The sequence below is a fragment of the Schistocerca cancellata genome, chromosome 1, assembly GCF_023864275.1.
Source record: "Schistocerca cancellata isolate TAMUIC-IGC-003103 chromosome 1, iqSchCanc2.1, whole genome shotgun sequence".
Taxonomy (NCBI): Eukaryota; Metazoa; Arthropoda; class Insecta; order Orthoptera; family Acrididae; genus Schistocerca; species Schistocerca cancellata.
In genome coordinates, this window is record NC_064626.1 from 915,258,630 (window position 1) to 915,275,109 (window position 16,480).

General features: G+C 42.8%; 1 protein-coding gene and 1 pseudogene across 1 annotated transcript in view; one reads left to right on the forward strand and one right to left on the reverse strand.

Moving 5' to 3' along the window:
- The window catches only part of LOC126191305 (uncharacterized), a 532,110-nt gene that overhangs the window by 90,486 nt on the left and 425,144 nt on the right, over nt 1-16,480 (forward strand). The gene's annotated exons all lie outside the window — the stretch shown is intronic.
- Nucleotides 13,653-13,770, reverse strand: LOC126097633 (5S ribosomal RNA; annotated as a pseudogene).

Below are 16,480 nucleotides of genomic sequence, written 5' to 3' on the forward strand. Positions count from 1 at the left end.
TTCAAGGACAGAGACGGCGTTGTAAGGTATTAGCGTTGTACCTCCTTGGTTACCTATTTGAAGACTTGAAATAAACAAGGCTCTAAGTGTCATAATAAAGAATTTTCAGGATTTTTTGTGAAATGGGATCTACGTGCTAAGCCCGACAACGTATAAAGGGCTTTAACTTTCATGAATGGAAACGCAGTGTCAAATGCAATCAACAGATTATATGCGATTTAACATTCACTGGTCTTAACAATCCAAAGGCCCCATACTCCACGCGCTTACTCCTCAGTGATAGATAAAATGGCAGAAGCAGCAGGTGTTTGTAACAGTATGAGTGGAAGGAAACCACGAATTAAAGAGAACGTACCGTGGCAGCAATGAGGGAAATGTTGAAAAATCAAGGGAATGAATACGTAAGTTCGAGTAATAAATGTATTCCAGCACAGGAAGGAAGTCTCAGTACTGTTCGCTACAGTTTAGATGGACAGAGTGTTTATTCTTGAGTTACCAAATATATTGTTCCAGAAGATGTAAAGGACATGATACAGTAAACAAGAAAAATAAAGCCATTTATCGTCAGTAACATGAAAGCAACTGAATTATTAGATTTCAAGAAAGCAACACATTGTAATATAAACACAGCAAATCTAAAAACATCAAAAGGATAGCGTCTATGACTGGACAAACATAAGCGTCATTAGAATTTAAATGAAATTGAGACCAGGAAAGCAAACCTATTTTCAGAAGAAGTGTACAGGTACAGGACGTCAAGAAAATGCAACTACGTATCCCAGACGTTACAAGCCACGTCTGTGTAGAATTGAAAAAAAAAAATGGTTCAAATGGCTCTGAGCACTATGGGACGTAACACCTGGGGTCATCAGTCCTCTAGAACTTAGAACTACTTAAACCTAACAAACCTAAGGACATCACACACATCTATGTGCGAGGCAGGATTCGAACCTGCGACCGTAGCAGTCGCGCGGTTCCGGTCTGAAGCGCCTAGAACCGTAGAATAGAAGAAAGACTCGATGTAAACAGTGCATAACCTGACAAATAAAGACCACATGCAGTTTTACAAAAACAGAATGAACTTTTATTATCTTTTTTGCTGAGCATTGAACTCTAGTACTTACAGCTTTTCATCGCATTTCCATTTTCAGTAAGTTTTTCATACACTTACCATACAATATTTGTAATTTCTTTTGAAAACTAGACCCATACTATCCTTAACTTTCAAATAAAACACTTAAATAGTGCAATTATGACCATTAACTACGTAATATACAGTACTTGATACTCATCTTCCTCAAATTCATAATTTTGGCAGTTAGACCCCTTTTTTTATTTCAAGTTTTCAATCATTTCTCTTGTCTTCTTGCTTTCCTTCGATCAACTATTTTCTCCTGAAAAATTTCGATTACTTATTATGGGTTTTTATTGTGTAATTAATGTGCTGTTCAGAGGACTGTACCTGCGTCTTCATGGAGTATCGACGCGAGAGCTCTTTGGTGCCTGCCATCTCAGCAAATAAACCAGCTTTAAACGTGTGTGTACTTCCTCATTTACACAGTTTGTGAACGTCGATACATCTAACATAGGTGCAAGAAATGAAGTCACGCTATTCTCGCACAGGTGATATTGACATGCTTCAGAAGTTTGACAGGGAACGCGGATTGGTTTGGTAAACATATTGGTTGTAGCTGAGTCCAACCGCAAAAAAATGAGAAGATGCTACATTTAAAAATTTGGATAGAGCAACCGCGGAAAGACTTGGTCAGCAGTAAAAACTATTGTATTTAGAATACAGAAAAATAAAGTCTCACAAAAAAGTGGCATAACTGGCCCCCGAAGCTGTCTGACGGAATAGTATGAGTTGATGCATCCAGAACGAGCGGAAATCAGTTTCCTATCAGGGCATCCAGCTTTAGGTTTCGTGGACACTTCAGGCAAAAGCCTGGATGGTTCCCTCAACAAGGCTAAGACCAGTTATTGCTTGATCCTTGTCCAACGGAATTAGCACTCCGTGCCCAATGGTAACGCTTTTAGAGGGACGCCTAACCCTAATCACTATTGTACCAGTTCAAAATCACTTACCGACACAAGTTTTCTGTCTGTACCCCGTATAATAATTTTTTGTGTGGGCACTGGAATAAGTGATTACTAACAACTAGTGGCTACACAGTAACCCAGAGGGACGAATAGTAGATTTGGAGCACGAATATAATAGCAAATATATATTGTTTTTGTCTCTGTAAGCTAAACTCGCGTGGTTGAAAGACAACAGGTGTGTGTGAAGATTCAAAAAATTAGTTTTTCTCCGTGTTTTGATAAACATTCACGTTAAAAACGTCACTGCAAACGGTGATTACAGATACACTTCTATGCAGTTGTATAAATGGATTCATAAGTGCCGCCTCTTACTTTATAGCTCCTCGAGAATTTATATCAGTGGTTAGGAATAAACTTAAGAAGACGTCAACATTTCACAGTTTAATTGTTTTATAACTGATACCAGCCACGCTTGTTGCTTTTTATTTCCCATAAATATTCCGAAGACTGTTTTCATCTTCATTTCTACATGACACACACAAGGCACTGTCAGTGTATATGCCATATTTCCCTGTGCCGACTGCTTAATAATCGAAAACTGCAGAAGGTACCAACCTTGAGAGAATGTAACTTGCATGTAAAAGAACGTCGAAGTACACAAGTTGTACTTATACGACTGACATATTATTTTGCCAAATTTTTTAAATTCTAAGAAATAGTTCACAAAAGTCCTTAAATAATTCTCTTCACAATAAGTGTCGTTCGCCGTTAACTACTACGTCGGAAGAAAAAATAAGTAAATAACATGTGGTATGTGTGATTCTCACTATTTGCTGATAATGTTCTGATTAGAAAAGTGAGTGAAAATTTCAATAAATGAAAAATATTTTTCTTTCTGTTACTCCTTCGATTACAAAAAATGTAATGTGACTATAGATGCGAAGAAGCCAACACACTAATAGTGAAGCTTGTCAAAGGAAAATAAATAGAAACACCACAGCTATACCAACTGTATGCTTCTCCGATTTTATACAGCTATTAATCTCTACGGATATAGTCCATAACCAGAAAATATGGATTTTTGATACTGTATATACAAGTTTACGCCTTTCATATAACGTAGACAGCGTAATAGAAAAATAAAAAACAACTAATTCACCAGACAAGTCACAAGTCACTATGTATTTTCCTGTAACCAGTATAATTGATCAGTACTCAATTCCATACGGCGCCACATTTTGGCCCTAAGGTGGATTGCTTTAATGCACAAAACCAGTGATTTCACACCGCCACAAACAGGATGCTCTGATCCTAGATCTTTTATCGCCAACGATACGGCAATCTGGGCCAAAGGTACCGAAATGCGTCTACGTTCTGTTAACTTCGTCTTCACTTCGGACGCACTATTACTTTAGCTAGTCATAAGCAGAAATTGGCGAAGTTCAATGCCAGCTGTGACGGCAGACTTGGGACGAAGTGTGAGGATTGGCTGCAGATAGAAGCGGCGATTTCGCGCTAACCGTGGGCGGCCCGTCCCTCGGGTACTGCGTCATCGATGCACACCACTTGTTACGTACGTACAGCCACGTCCCCTGACGATGCGCCGGCCGGACAGAATACAAGCTTTGTTCCGCCTGCAGGAATCACGTTACCTCACTGCGGTTGGCCTCTGATTCCCAACCGCGGTAACAGGCGTGATTCGCATCTGTACCTTGCCCCTTGCATCACCAGTAGAGTTGACGTAAGTAGCAACAACAGGGAGAGGTATGGTGGAAGTGCTTTCTGTAGAAATATCGCAACGTACATTCGGAACTGTTTCTTCGTTCCACAGGCGTGTCTACAGCAATACTAGGAAGCAGTCGGACAGGATTAAATAAAATGTGGGATTGTAACGGTGAAGTGGTTCCACGAAATGTATACACTAGGCTAGAGCTAGCATATTCACAGACTTTACTAGAGTGCTTTATCACGTGCAATAGAGGCAGACTGTTCATTGGGCCTCAGACCCTTTCGTTGCAGCATCAAATGGCTCTGAGCACTATGGGACTTAACTGCTGAGGTCATCAGTCCCCCAGAACTTAGAACTACTTAAACCTAACTAACCTAAGGACACCACACACATCCATGCCCGAGGCAGGATTCGAACCTGCGACCGTAGCGGTCTCGCGGTTCCAGACTGTGGCGCCTAGAACCGCACGGCCACTCCGGCCGGCGTTGCGGCATCCACATATAAAATTTTTTCGATGTCCAAGCAGAGCTATGGCTGAGTTAAGGCTCGAGCTTAGGAAAACATTCACCCTCGCCTTCGTCAGATGACAATGATAGCCGCACCACTATGTGCTCCATTAAGTAGGGCATACAGTTCGCCCCGTGTCCGAGCGCTGTACTGAACATGAATATCATATCCAAGTACAGAAGTCCGCCGCTCGTGGTCTCGCGGTAGCGTTCTCGCTTCCCGAGCACGGGGTCCCGGGTTCGATTCCCGGCGGGGTCAGGGATTTTCACCTGCCTCGAGATGACTGGGTGTTTGTGTTGTCCTCATCATTTCATCATCATCCAGGAAAGTGGCGAAATTGGACTGAGCAAAGATTGGGTAATTGTACGGGCGCTGATAACCACGCAGTTGAGCGCCCCACAAACCAAACATCATCATCACACATCCAAGTAAAGAAACTTGTAAAAATCAGAGAAATCGCACAACGCACAAAGTACAGAAGTTTGGAAATGTTAACAATAGCCCAATAGTGCTTCGGAAAGGACACAAGGTTTCCTTTGAAGAAGATGTTTCTTCATATTTCATCTTACAGAAGCTTTCTAATACACGAAGACGTGAGAATTCGAATCTGCATTAGTAAATTTAACAGAGATAACGGCTACATCTATAAGGAGTCTGGGGCCATGCGCTAGAAACAAAGCGCTCACAAAGAAAGGAAATGAAAACCTTAATTTTAAAGGGAACTGTTGGTGCAGGGAGCTGTCTCCATCCTTATACCTCCCACAAATTCTGGAACATTCCATCCGTTTCCGGTATTTTCGCACGCCACTCCACCAATAATGAGCCAGACCATTGTTATATAAACGAGAAACGTCGGTCCCAGCACTCAGCCAGTTCCAGTGGAAGTAAACGGTGAGTGTTTCGAAAGATCGAACTTATTAATTTACAAATAACGCGGTCTGAACAGTGAGAACATTTGATACAAACCCTGCATTTTACTACAAGGCGCTGTGAAATAAGTGAATGTGGGTGGAGCGATATGTGCTTGTCGGAGACACTGAAAACCCAGCGAAGTTAGCAGTTGTGTCTCCGACAGCATTCTGGGGCATTTATATGCCTCCAGGGGCTATGACGAAGAAGAGCCACTAGAGTGGCTGGTGAGGGAGGTCACAACATGGCGCTGCCCGGCTCACAAGCGTTTCATCTATGCTTTTAACGCGCCTATTCAACGTAGAGAATTAGGAATATCACTTGAAACAATATGCACTGAAGAGTTGGCGATGCTATTCGAGAGTGGGGCGGGCTACGCGGACTAGCAAAATCCCGTCTGCTAGTGGTAATACACTGAAGCGCCAAAGAAACTGGTATAGGAATGCGTATTCAAATACTTTGCTTATATAGGCAACGCCTATAAAAGACAACAAGTGTCTGGCGCACTTGTTAGAACGGTTACTTCTGCTACAATGGTGGTTATCAAGATTTAAGTGAGTTTAAACGTGCTGTTATACTCGACGCACGAGCGATAGGACACAATATCACTGAGGTAGCAATGAAGTGGAGATTTTCCCGTACGACCATTTCACGAGTGTACAGTGAATATCAGGAATCCGGTAAAACATCAAATCTCCGACATCGCTGTGGCCGGAAAAAGATCCTGGAAGGACGGGACCAACGACGACTGAAGAGTATCGTTAAACGTGACGGAAGTCCAATCCTTCTGCAAATTTCTGAAGATTTTAATGCTGGGCCATCAACAAGTATCAGCGTGCGAAACATTCAACGAAACATCATTGATATGGGCTTTCGGAACCGAAGGCCCACTCGTGGCCCGCATCTCGTGGTCGTGCGGTAGCGTTCTCGCTTCCCACGCCCGGGTTCCCGGGTTCGATTCCCGGCGGGGTCAAGGATTTTCTCTGCCTCGTGATGGCTGGGTGTTGTGTGCTGCCCTTAGGTTAGTTAGGTTTAAGTAGTTCTAAGTTCTAGGGGACTGATGACCATAGATGTTAAGTCCCGTAGTGCTCAGAGCCATTTGAACCATTTGAGCCCACTCGTGTATCCTTGAGGACTGCCCGATTCGAAGCTTTACGCCTTGCCTGGGCCCCTCAACACCAATATTGGACTGTTGATGACTGGAAACACATTGCCTGGTCGGACGAGTCTCGTTTCAAATTGTATCGAGCAGATGGACTTGTACGGGTATGGAGACGACCTCATGATTCCATGGACCCTGCATGTCAGCAGGAAACTGCTCACGCTGGCAGAGGCTCTGTAATGGTGTGGGACGTGTTTAGTTGGAGCGATATGGCTGATACCTCTAGATACGTAGGCATACTGTCCGATCACCTGCATCCATTCATGTCCATTGTGTATTCCGACGGACTTGAGCAATTCCAGTAAGATAATGCGACATCCCACACGCCCAGAATTGCTACAGAGTGGCACCGGAACACTCTTTTGGGTTTAAACACTTCCTCTGGTCACCAAACTCCCCAGACATGAACATTATTGAACATATCTGGGATGCTTTGCAACGTGCTGTTCAGAAGAGATCTCCACCCCCTCGTAGTCTTACAGATTTATGGACAGCCCTGCAGGATGCGTGGTGTCAATGCCCTCCAGCACTACTTCATGCCACGTTGTGTTGCGGCACTTCTGCGTGCTGGTGGAGGCCCTACACGATCTTAAGAGAGGTGTACCAGTTTCTTTGGCTCTTCAGTGTATAATAACCCGATACAAAAGAATCGAGACACCTTACGTTGCATCGAGACACCTTACCTTACAAGAAACTATCTGTCGTATTACATTACTGCGTCGCTATTTTTTGACCTTCAATTGAGTTCTTATTCTTTCACAGCTTTCATCGAAACTGATCAACTCAGTTGCAGAGGACGAACGATTCATCATTAGCAGCCGCACCGGGTACAAAATAGGTGAAGCTTCTGGTCAACCTCTCATGGAAGACGACGTAAGGAAAAACTGAAAAACTGGAGCAGTACTATAGAACTGACTGGACTAGCGTATGATACAGATTTCCCTTAGAAAAATTCTGTACTTAGTCCTAAGAAATCTTAAGTCTTCCACTCGACTCTCCTACCCTGATATCACGTATTCATGAGTCCGTGCATTGTATCATAATATCACTGCTATTGCTTTTAAAAATGTAAGAAACTACAATGGTTTATGACAAAATTTGTAACGCAGTTTTGTCATATATAGACATGTTGGAGATCGTGGCTGTTATATAAAGTAAATTGTTGATGGTGTACACCAACCAGTCACAAAATGGTTTTAAGTTACTTTATTCAAGAAGTGCCGTGACCGGTTTCGAATTTTTTACAATTCATCATCAGATCGTTTTTTCATGCTTTCACCAGTAGTGTTTATACACTGGTTTCCTGTGATTTGCCCTAGGATAAACAATAATTGACAAATTACAAACGTGTAACCAAAATTATTGCACTGCATATTTGTGTTGGGATGCAACTTACGTGAAATGTCAAAAATTCAAGTGGCTCCAAGCACTATGGGACTTAACATCTGAGGTCATCAGTCCCCTAGACTTAGAACTAATTAAACCTAACTAACCTAAGGACATCACACACATCCATGCCCGAGGCAGTATTCGAACCTGCGACCGTAGCAGCACCACTATTCCGGACTGAAGCGCCTAGAACCGCTCGGTCACAGCGGCCGGCCGTGAAATGTCCATCTGGCGCATTGGTACTAGCAGTTTTCTTGCAATGAAATACATTCTCTAGGATGTTTGTATTTTCACAGTCACAAACGTTGCATTGCACTGTAAACCACTTTCTATCGGTCACAGAATGAGATGTTTTGATTTATAGCATACAAAAACAAATACACAGTTTGCTATAAATCAGAAGATACGGTGTACATTAAAAATTCGTTTTGTGGCCGAACGAAAGTGGTTAATGCAGTGCAATGTTTGTGACTGTGAAAATACCAACATCCTTGAGAATGTATTTCATTGGAAGAAAACTGCTAATACAAAGGAGCCAGATAGATATTTCACGTAAATTGCGTTCCAACACAAATATGTAGTGCAACCATTTTGGTTACACGTATGTAATTTGTAAATTATTGTTTATCCTAGAGCAACTCATAGGAGACCAAAAGCATTAAAAAACCGTCTGATGATAAACTGTAAAAAATTCGAAACCGGTAACGACACTTTTTGAATAACGTAACCTAAAACCAATTTGAGACTGGTTGCTGTACACTGTACACCATCAACAAAAATTTGTAATGGTATATTATCGGTTACTTCTCTGTCACTGGTACTGCAGCGCGTACAGTGAAATAGCCGTAAGGACTATGCATCGCGCAGACAATGTTTTCGGACAACTGTGTGTGGATATTAATGTGGAGTGTGTCCACCAATAGCCGCTATGAGGACTTCTACTCTAGAGGGGACACCTTCAATGAGATGTCTGAAAGTCTGAGGAGGAATGGCAGTGCATCCTTCCTCAAGAGTCGAGTCCAGAGAAGGTAGTCAATTGGACGCTGCGGTCTGGAAAGGAGTCTACGTTCTAACCCATCGGAGAAGTGTTCCATTAGTTTCACGTCGGGACTGTGGCAGGGTAGATCGATTCAGAAATGTTATTATCCAGAAACCATTGCCTCACAGGTGCTGCTTTATGGCAGGGTCAATTGTTCAAAAATGGTTCAAATGGCTCTGAGCACTATGGGACTTAACATCTATGGTCATCAGTCCCCTAGAACTTAGAACTACTTAAACCTAACTAACCTAAGGACATCACACACACCCATGCCCGAGGCACGATTCGAACCTGCGACCGTAGCAGTCGCGCGGCTCCGGACTGAGCGCCTAGAACCGCTAGACCACCGCGGCCGGCCAGGGTCAATTGTTGCGCTTACGCAATAATCGTCTTCGTACTGTTCCTCTACTGTGCGCAGTACTGTAAAACGTATTCATATCTTTCCGCGTAAAGCGTATTCCCAAGTGCAATACGGGTATCCCGCCGTAACTACGAAAACCACTCCCATACTTTAACACGACCTCCTCCGTATTAGTGTACCTTCCGGAGAAGGACAAGTAGAGGTCTGCAGCAACAGACATTGTCACACTAATACACACACACACAAACACACACACACGAGCGCGCGAGCCAGTAGAGGGAGGGAGGAAGTGGGGGGGGGGGGGGAGAGAAGACAGGGAGAGCGCTGAGAAAGAGAAAAACATATGAGCGGATAAACACGACACCGAATAGGATGGAGAGGAAAAAAAGAGATAATTTGCAGACTCACGGACAGATAATTGCCACATGGAATTTCAAAGCTTACTGCGTGATGAGTCAGTATCGAGAGAAAGGCGTAGCTGACTACGTGCCTCGATCACGTTCTTTCTGATAACCGCCATAAAGAGGGTTAAAGAAAGAACACCATCAAGGTAATAAACTATACACGGAGGCTTTATTGACCCGTGATTTAAGTTACATAACAGATTATTAAAGTTCTAGCAATTTTATGTAATCGACCTGTAATCTTACAAGACTTAAGGGCATAAAATAAAATCTTGATCGAATTTACGCAGTATCTATTGCCAAGAGTGATCATATCCCAGACAAATTTCCTGAACTTTAGAATTCCTGGGTGAAAGTCTAACTACGAGCACATAGAGAGATGTGGTGATTGCCTTGCAGTAACACTATAACTGTTACTGCTGTCGAAACATATACTGTACTGTCACCCGAACTAATATTTCAGCGTGCAGTGTTGTGAACCTGCTATGAATTCTTTTGCAGAATAAAACGTTGAAGCCTAACACTTTTGTTTCGTTCACTTAATTGAAGTATTGATCACTGACTGACTCAAGTTTCTTTTCTCCTTTTTCGATATTCTTCTAACTGGTGTGATGTGGACCGATATGACTCCCTCTCCTCTGCCAATGCCAAACTCTTCACCTCGGCCGAGCGGTTCTAGGCGCTTCAGCCTGGAACCGCGCGACAGCTACGGCTGGTTAGAATCCTACCTCGGGCATGGATATATGTAATATCGTTAGGTTAGTTAGGTTTAAGTAGTTCTAAGTTCTATGGGACTGATGACCTCAGATGTTAAGTCTCATAGTGCTCAGAGCCATTTGAACCATTCTTCACGTCGGAGTAGCAATTGCACCCAATGCCCTAACTTATTTGTTGGATGTACTGTAATCTCTGTCTTCACCAAAGTTTTTACTCTGTACAGCACCCTCTAGTACTATGGACGTTATTACCTAATATCTTAATACATGCCAGTCTCTATTGGTCTCGTTGTGGAGAGGATGTCGAGTCCTAAACTTATTTCCTTCTCTTAATATATGTCTTATCATCCTGTCCCTTCAACTTATCATAGCCGTCGTGTCTCCCATCTATTCTACTCTTTTAAGGATTATGTGTACGTGTGTGAAATGTTGTTCTCTAGTGATTTTTAAAAAAGTTCTCCGAATCAGGTCGACATGGATACATATGTTAATATTACACGTCTGTCTCACGCGCGAAAATAATCGAGTATCCAAAAGTAATGATTTCCGATACCCTGTCCGAAGTAAAAACAATTTTGTCGGAAGGGAAAAGGGATTCACTGCAAACGCTACCAAAGGTGGTTTATAAGAGTCGCAAAACGTCTGTGAGAAAGTTTTATTTCATTCGCCAGAGGATATGAGACGCCCTGTTAACATCGGATGCGGATGTTTTTTCAGACTGCTCAGGTGGTTGTCTGCATTGACTTCAAAAGTACGCTTTATAGGCAATAATGCAACTGCCACAGATGTTGTCTCTTTACTGTACCATTTGTATGCAACCCTATCCATTTCATGAATATAACATAGCAGGTGATCTGTGCCCATCCGCGTTTCATTTTACCTACTCTAATTTCGTCGTTGTATTTCCTGCAAGAAGGGACTGCTAGAAGGAATAGCACATACACTTCGACTGAAATCAAATTTTCTAAACATTTGCAAGGGACGATTCTTTACAACAGCAACTAACCAAAACAGTTTAGCGTCCAAGAGACGTTTTCGTGTTGTTAATTACACCTGTCACGAAGCTTCGAGTCTGTTTTGAGAGTCCCCCATGCACTAGTCGAGAGGAAAACCATCCGCGGTCATACTGTTCTTCTTCAAACCCATCTCAAATAATTAGAGTCTGCAACCCACTTTCAGAACGACGTATTCGTCCCACTTCATTTCGTATCTATTGTTCACTCCAGAATCTCTGAGTTACGTGACACGCTCAAGGGCTCGCCGCCAACGATGTTGGTTGAACGTCAGCGGTCCATTTAGCTAAGTTGTTAGCATCACACATCATCTGCCGAAACAAAAGAGTCGGCCGTCAGTCACTGTCAGATCCATTTCGCAGGGAGCACTTCTCTATCAATGACTAAACTGCAGCGTGCTGACTCGTAATACAAGTAATATTTTTCCATATACTGTGCATAGCAGATGCTCCACGAAATATAAGTTTTTGTCAAGCAATGTGGGTGTACAACATAGTTCTGATTGTATTATTCGATAATTAAGCTGTCGATCAGCAACAACGTGCTGCAGCGTTAAAAAAACGGTGTCACATAATTGAGGGGCGTTTTGGTTCCTTAACAATGCTCCAGCAGCTATCCACTTCTCAGGGACGATAGACTGCTCAGGACGAGCGTTCCAGCGCCTGCCTGGCTGTCCAGGTCTAGATCTGCTGCGCTTTCCATAAATCAGTCTGAGCCGTTTTCGGAATAGACTGCGTCCGCCTTTCGTTCCCATCCTTCTGCACAATGAACCACTGTAATTAATTAAATGTACAGTCTAATTATCTGTGAACAGTAATTCTTTTAGGTCGGTGCGTAAGTTTGTTTTGCTTTGCATGCTAGTATACCGGTTCCTATGGGTTTATTTACAGATTGTCATTTTGTATTTATAGTTCTCGAATGCTACTTGTATTTACATATTGTTATTTTATCATTTGGAGATAGTGGAGCTCTGGACGCTAAAAATGGAGTGCCAAGCGCAGAGATTGGAAACTTCTTTTGGTTGAGTTCAATAGGTGGGTGGCAGCAGTAGAGGCAACCAGAAACACGTGTGGGGATAACGCCATTGGACAGAGCACGGGAAGAAAATGTTTTTCTCGTTTTAAGGAGACGTTAGTGCCTCTCCACGTTCAGGAAAAACTTCGGAGTTTGATGAAGATCGTTTAAACGCATTAGTCCAGACTGGTCCACGCCAGTGAACACGAGGACTGGTAAATGTGATGACCTGTGATCGTTCCGCCATCGTGCGACATTTTCATGCAGTGGGGAAGGTTTAAATCATCGGGTGTATGTGAGTTGCATGCTCTAAGGAAAAATCACAAACATCAGTGGGTGGCTATTAGTGGGTCTCTGCTTGATTGTGATCAAGTGCTTCCTGAGCAACACCGAAAATTCTTATCCTGTATCGTTACTGATGATGAAAAATGGTGTCTTTAAGCTAAAATAAGGGAAAGAAAGAAATGGCTGATCCCAAACAGAGCAGTAACTCCCTGTACAAAGACTTGCGCGCGTCCACGAAAGATAATGTTATGCATCTGGTGGAACAGCGACGGTGTGGTGTTTACGAATTGCTTCCCCGAGGTTTAACCATCACTGTTGATACTTATAGTCAACAACCGAGACGTCTTTCATAAGCAGTCCTAGAACAACGACCAAGAAGACGGCGTGAAGTGATGTTACTCCACTATAGCACCAATCCACGTCCTACTAGACTGACGAGAAACGTTATACAGAAGTCGGGTTGGGAAGTCATTCCAGCAGTTTGGTCCCTTAAGAATTTACACACATTTGAAGTCATTCCGCACCCACCTTATCCACCCGATATGGCTCATTCACATTTTCACCTTTTCCGCTCTTTATCGAACAACCTTCAAGGAACTTCGTTGCCGGACTAAATGAACATGGCCCGGCGAGTTTTTCTCCTCAAACATAAATGATTTCTATAGTCGTGGAATCGAAAAGTTACCCCAGCAATACCTCTTCAGGCCACAAGTGGCCAATTGGGACCATCCGACCGCCATGTCATCCTCATATGAGGATGCAGATAGGAGGTTCAAATGGTTAAAATGGCTCTGAGCACTATGCGACTTAACTTCTGAGGTGATCAATCGCCTAGAACTTAGAACTAATTAAACCTAACTAATCTAAGTACATCACACACATCCATGCCCGAGGCAGGATTCGAACCTGCCACCGTAGCGGTCGCTCGGTTCTAGACTGCAGCGCCTAGAACCGCACGGCCACTCCGGCCGGCAGATAGGAGGTGCATGTAGTCAGCATACCGCTTTCTCGGTCGTTATGATGGTTTTCCTTGACCGGAACCGCTCCTGGATTGGCTTCACGAGGCTGAGTGCACCCCGAAAAATGGCAACAGCGCATGGCGGGCCGGATGGTCACCCATCGAAGTGCTGGCCTCGCCCGACAGCGCTTAACGTCGGTGATCTGACGGGAACCAGTGTATCCACTGCGGTGAGGCCGTTGCCAAATTGTGAAAGAGAATATATTATTGAAGACAAAAGCCTCTGTTATGTTTATCCGTTGTGTTTATTAAACTCACGGAAAAACACTGCTAATTTCTGCACAAACCGAATATAAAACTGCGAAGGATTGCTGTTTAGCGAAAAGTGTGTGAAATCTTATGGGACTTAACTGCTAAGGTCGTTAGTCCCTAAGCTTACACACTACTTAACCTAAATTATCCTAAGAACAAACACACACACCCATGCCCGCAGGAGGACTCGAACCTCCGCCGAGAGCAGCCGTGCAGTCCATGACTGCAGCGCCTGAGACCGCTCGGCTAATCCCGCGCGGCTTTCCCGGCGAGCTAACGCCCATAAAAATATAAAATATTCCAACACAAACGTAACGCGATTTGATTTTTGAAAGAAGCACGTTACATTACTTGCAGACGCCGACATCATTTCCTGGTGACCTGACTAACAAGGGGATCGTACGAACTTTCTCCTTTCGATTTGATGCATATTGACAGGTTGTGTAGGAAACAACTAGGACCTCAGCTTATGTAAACAGGAAGACCCAACTATCGACTGTTTTCCAGAAAATTAGGTTGAAAATTTTAGGCGTGCTTGTATACTTCGTATAGTCGCTAGTATTCAAAGGGTTTGCAGCCGAGCTTGTTAGTGCTTAGTTTTCAAAAGCGCGAGGTCTGTGGGTCGAACCTTCTCGCCTGTACCTTGTTTTTATTTTTTCATTCCGACGTAAATCCAACAAAGGATTTATTATGACTCTCCAAATTATCAATATTTAATGATTCATTTATGATTATCAAATGTTTATCCTGAACGAAAGAGAAAAGAATTTAGTACGAGAGAAAAAATAAAAGAAGGATACACAATAAGCTTCACTCATATCAGAATAGCAGTTTTATTTTTAGTATTGTGTCTACATTTGTGACAAGCATACCGTGTAACCCATGGAGCACTACACGAATCAGGACGATACTGATCATAGAAACATGGCAAACAATAATTATTGCGATATACAGCACATGTAATGAATGCTTTTCAATGTGTCTGATGGAAAACAAACTTGCTTTATATTAAAAACAGGTTTAGGTCATGAGACAGTTTGGTGGCGTACCACGCTTATCGGTCCTTAGAATTATGTGGGAAAGAGGAAAAAAGAGTATTGGTACCGAGATTCGAATCGCAGGCCTCGTGCTTTTGAAACTCGCCTGCGGAATCCTTTAATACTGGCGACCATACGAAGTGTAAAAGAACGCCTAAAATTTTGGAACTCAGTTTTCTCTAAAACGTTTGACAGTTGTGTCTTAATGTTTACATTATGTCGGATTCCTATTCGTGTTCTACACACCCTGTCAACATAAATCAGAACGGTGTAAAGTATCTTGTAAAGTATCTACATACGCAATAAGCCTGACAACATACACAAGCTGCAGAAGTTTCGCTGGGAATCCCTTATACATCCTCCGTACAGTCACCATGTGCTTTCCGTGTTTCTGGAACACTGAGGAAACACATTTCTGGCCGTCGATTTGCGTTGGACAGAGAAGTGCACGCCTAGGTGCAATCATGATCCCGTAGGCAGCTGGAAACATTTTTAGATGAAAGTGTTGGCCACATAGTGTGACTGTGAGCTAAATCTGTCAACAACTGAGGCGACTGCTTTTGAAATTATAAACAGGTCACTTACTTTTCCCATGCGTGTTGTTTTCGTTTGACTGCTCCTTATATACGCAAGTGGAGGTTGCATGTTTTTAGTAGAGATACTACATGTGCACTGTCAAAGTAAATAACTTGTAGTAGCTCAGCGGCTAATATTTTCGAGATAATTTGTGAGACAATCTCTGCAAAATCCGTTCCTCAGCAGAAGCAGAATTTCACACCATATTATTAGTAAAAACAGATACAACAAGGAACTGAATTAACGACAGTCTAGCTATACATATGTTTACAAACGCCTCCCGTACTGATTTTATACTTATTAATGCACTAAATGTTACAGTTAACCGAACTTAACGTCTTCGGGTACCAGAAGAAGAAATTCGCATGTTGCCTGAACACAAAACAAGATCTGAAGACGATTACCCCACTGACAGTCCTTAATATTAATACCATTACTCACTTGTTCGCTGATAGTTCAAGCTTGCCAACTGATAAACATAAAAATGATACTCCTATTTATCAGAGAAACTACAGTGAACATCTTAATATCAATAAAATCGATTGTTTATAGTAAATGAACATTCTTGACGCTCTGGATCTAGGAATATTGAATTCCCTAACGATTTCCGAAATGGAATATCCAATGTGCCTAGCTGCAGCTATCATTCCCTGTTCAGAATCTATTAATTCCCGTCGTGCGGCCATAAATAATCACGTCGGAAAAGTCTTCACAGGAATCACCTAACTACTAGTGATAGCTCTTCCAATGCACTGTTCTTTTATACCTTGTGTACGCGATACTACAGCCATCTCTGTATGTGCATAACGCTATCCCATGACTTTTGGCAGCTCATTATATATTTATTATTGTCGCCTAAGGCTGCCGAACCAACACAGACATTCTTCCAAGCCTAGTTAGGGGAACAGGCGGAAAGCATTCCAGACAGCTAGACTGGGTCTATAGATCAGATCTTCTCGAATGCTCGCCCATCTCAGTGACCATTGTGCCTCCACCGACACGTTGCGATGACGCCCTTGCTCAGCCAGG